This window comes from Oncorhynchus masou, chromosome 14 (genome assembly GCF_036934945.1).
Source record: "Oncorhynchus masou masou isolate Uvic2021 chromosome 14, UVic_Omas_1.1, whole genome shotgun sequence".
Lineage (NCBI taxonomy): Eukaryota > Metazoa > Chordata > Actinopteri > Salmoniformes > Salmonidae > Oncorhynchus > Oncorhynchus masou.
The window spans coordinates 27,823,661-27,828,431 of record NC_088225.1 but is presented as its reverse complement, the minus strand read 5'-3'; positions in this window follow the sequence as shown (position 1 = coordinate 27,828,431).

Here is a 4,771-nt window from a genome sequence, read left to right as displayed (position 1 = left end):
ATCCGGAGTGCTGCATCACACACACCACACCATATATTGTTTTTAAATCACATCTCAACTATATTTTAAGTGTTAAAAATGATTCCATGACAACTCAAGTTTATAACTGGCTTTTTAAAAGTGACCAGCTGTTGCCTCTGATGACATGCCCTCCAATGCTGAAGAGATGCTCCACAACTGAAAAGGATGCTTGAACATGTAGGTACGAGGCAGCAATTCTGCTCAGTGTTAGACAGGAACTGCTGTGTCTTCCGGAATTACAGAGAATCAGCCATTGGGATCAGCAGCAGATGTCAGATGTGGGTTGATGAGGTACTACAATTTCTGGTCTTGTGGCAAGTGCACCCTCTATCCATCACTATGGGTACTCCAAAATCTCTGTTGATTGGCTAAAGGGCAAAGATGGTGGATAAATTAAGATAGTTCACTCAAGCCGTTTACCATTTTACATGGTAATTTCCAGTCAAATTAAGTGGGTGTGTCTCCCATAGAAACCAATGCAAGAGCAACTGGGTCTGGTCAACAGGTCTGGTCAACAAGCGTTTCCCAAACTCGGTCCTGCCCCCCATAGCACTACACAGCTGATTCAAATAATCAACACATCATCAAGCTTGTATTATTTGAATAAGCTGTGTCGTGCTATGGAGAGAAAAAAACATGCAGCTCTTGGGGTCCTGGGGACAGATTTTGGTTAACACTCTTATAGTTCATTGACTTTCATTAAACCATCAAATAAAATACAAAAACCCTGAGTGGGGTGTCTGGCTTCCTCTTCCATCTCTCCTATTGGGTACAGCGTCTTCTGTTTGTTGAGTTCTGCTCAGGCACTTGTCAATTGATTTCTTTAGGCTTTTGTCAAGCTTGCCACTGTACTCAGTGGTGGATCAATGTAAGCCAATGCTTACACCATTATGGAGAAAGTTTGGAGAATTGGGACAAACCGTCAGATGGTTGGAGAGTCCTCTGATTCATGGAATGATGCAGTTGGCTTTGACAATGTCAGATCCTTGAACACATCAGTGGCAACATTGACCTGCGTTAGGATGATCACAACATCAGCAAGGACTCACTTATTAGGGATTATTTCCCAGACAAGCGAGGGTCAAAACTAGGCTTGAATGGCGAAAACCCGGATACCGATATTTACCACCCAAAACCACTCAATTTTCAAGGGATAATTATTTATTAGTTATATGAACAGCATGACGTGAAATGGAACTGTTAAATTATATGTGATGTCTAAACATGGCTTTTCTCTGGCCTTCTCTCTGGCCTTTTCTCTGGCCTTTTCTCTGGGCTTCACTCTGGCCTTTTCTCTGGCCTTTTCTCTGGCCTTCTCTATGGCCTTCTCTCAGGCCTTCTCTACGGCCTTCTCTCTGGCCTTTTCTCTGGCCTTTCTCTGGCCTTCCTGGCCTTTTCTCTGGCCTTCTCTACGGCCTTCTCTCAGGCCTTCTCTACGGCCTTCTCTCTGGCCTTTTCTCTGGGCTTCACTCTGGCCTTTTCTCTGGCCTTCACTCTGGCCTTTTCTCTGGCCTTCTCTCTGGCCTTCTCTCTGGCCTTCTCTCTGGCCTTCTCTCTGGCCTTTTCTCTGGCCTTTTCTCTGGCCTTCTCTCTGGTCTTTTCTCTGGCCTTCACTCTGGCCTTTTCTCTGGCCTTCTCTCTGGCCTTTTCTCTGGCCTTTTCTCTGGCCTTCTCTCTGGCCTTTTCTCTGGCCTTCACTCTGGCCAGAGTTTTCTCTGGCCTTCTCTCTGGCCTTTTCTCTGGCCTTCTCTCTGGCCTTTTCTCTGGTCTTCTCTCTGGCCTTTTCTCTGGCCTTTTCTCTGGCCTTCTCTCTGGCCTTTTCTCTGGCCTTCTCTCTGGCCTTCACTCGGCCTTTTCTCTGGCCTTCTCTCTGGCCTTCTCTCTGGCCTTCTATGGCCTTCTCTCTGGCCTTCTCTCTGGCCTTCTCTATGGCCTTCTCTCTGGCCTTCTCTACGGCCTTCTCTCTGGCCTTCTCTACGGCCTTCTCTCTGGCCTTCTCTATGGCCTTCTCTCTGGCCTTCTCTACGGCCTTCTCTCTGGCCTTCTCTCTGGCCTTCTCTATGACCTTCTCTCTGGCCTTCACTACGGCCTTTTCTCTGGCCTTCTCTACGGCCTTCTCTCTGCAGGATCAGTCATCAATCTTCAGACAGGCAGCCCACCTCACTATGGAGGGAAGTTCACAATGCATGTAGACCTATCATCATGTAGACCTATCATCCTGTAGACCTATCATCATGTAGACCTATCATCATGTAGACCAATCATCATCCTGTAGACCAATATCATCCTGTAGACCTATTATCATGTAGACCTATCATCATGTAGACCAATCATCATGTAGACCTATCATCCTGTAGACCTATCATCCTGTAGACCTATCATCATGTAGACCTATCATCCTGTAGACCTATCATCATGTAGACCAATCATCATCCTGTAGACCATCATAGACCAATCATCATCCTGTAGACCTATCATCCTGTAGACCTATCAATCCTGTAGACCTATCATCCTGTAGACCTATTATCATATAGACCTATCATCTTGTAGACCTATCATCATGTAGACCTATTATCATGTAGTATGTAGACCTATCATCATGTAGACCTATCATGTATGTAGACCTATCATCCTGTAGACCTATCATCCTGTGACCTATCATCATGTAGACCTATCATCCTGTAGACCCTATCTATCATGACCTATCATCCTGTAGACCTATCATCCTGTAGACCTATCATGTAGACCTATCATCATGTAGACCTATCATGTATGTAGACCTATATCATAGACCTATCATCATGTAGACCTATCATGTATGTAGACCTATCATCATGTAGACCTATCATGTATGTATCATAGACCTATCATCCTGTAGACCTATCATCCTGTAGACCTATCATGTATGTAGACCTATCATCCTGTAGACCTATATCATGTATGTAGACCTATCATCCTGTAGACCTATCATCCTGTAGACCTATTATCATATGTCATGTAGACCTATTATAGACCTATCATCATGTAGACCTATCATCCTGTAGACCTATCATCATGTAGACCTATCATGTATGTAGACCTATCATCCTGTAGATCCATCATGTATGTAGACCCATCATGGTCACTTGTTTTCTGGTGACAGGTAGGAGGACTACATTGCTGCAGCATAGCCTATGATACAGGCTAATATACGGACCAAATGGCTTTTGGGGTCACCTTATTTGTTTTGTTGTAAAGATATATCTTTTAATTGTAGCTGCAGAGTTTTAAAACAGCCTATCACTTGAACATCGTTGCTTTATATCAGTGCACACGCAAGCACTCTCTTGCAGTCTCTCAATTCCATTCAAATTGCATCCAAAATAGATAATATAGGTGGTGATATAGATGTCCTAGCCTACCTTTTTCAGGTAGTACATTCAATGCAGTATATGTGTTATATTTAAGTAATGAATGATGGGTGATGCATAATAACTTCAAATGTATAGCCTCTGTCTCTTGCGCCAAACGCACGCACCTGTGTTCCGCTGGCCTCTACTTAAAAAAAAACACTGCTTAGCACTTAGAGTCTCATGTAGGAAAAGCTAGACTAGAATAGCTTGCTGGACTTTTTGTTGTTGTTGCATTTCTTATACCAATAAACTATTCAAAGAGGGATGCAAGCTCTTGTTTGCTGAATGTTAAATACAGCAGCCAATAGAACTCACGGGGAGTTTCAAGAAGAGCGAACGTGTGATGTGAAGTCTATAGCAGATATTTATTCAGACCCATAACCAGTCAATCTTCGTGAAGATAATTAAAAGCCGTCTGCATCTAATTCTAGACCACTATTATGCAAACATGTCATTAGAATGATAAAGATACGGACAACTTAACGTATTTCAATTACTGTTGAAAGCAAGGAAGGAAGCAACAATAGAGAGAAAGAAGTAGGAAATAACATTCTGGGATTATTATTTTTTTTAAATTCAAATTCGCTAGCTACACATGTCACTGTGTAGGCAGCATGTGCTGCACCAGAATTGGATGTTCTCTCCCAACTTTATCATGAATTTACGAACACACCGAAGTCGTAAATGTCCAGCAAAGTAATCTCTTATTCTAGCAAGATGTTGCATAGCAACAGCATCAACTTCCGGGAGACAGCGTTAGTCTAAGCGCTAGTACAACTCAACTGAAAGAATACCATTTGATTACACTTACAGTATACTAGAATGAACTCATTCTCATTAAATATGTAGTATACATGTTGTTACTATGGGTACTTGAACACGGCTCTTATTTGTATGCGGCTTTAGTAACTCAATGATTAAAAAATATATTACATTGTTTGCAAACTGCTATGTAAACAGGTGGTGATCAAAACAGATGGGGAACCCTGAATGACAGGTCAACACAGACGATCATATACGTATTGGATAATGGCACAGGATGGCTCTACTCCTAGTAACAAAAACTGCTAAATTCTTCCATTATGGAGGCTTACACTGCTGTGACCAACCACACAGTGGCAGCATTGTGAAATAGATGTTACCCAGGTCTAATTCACAGGTTGTGTTCATTAGAGCACAATGCGGAAAATGAAAATAAGTGTTTCTTATTGGCCAATTCCAGGTATAGAACCTCCGTGATTCAGTCCGGTTTCTTCCGTTTGGCGCATAATTAACACGACCCTGATCTCGTAAAGAGTCAGACACACAGAGACACGGGTTGAGAAAAGGACAAGGCTTTTATTGAGGGTATAATTTAC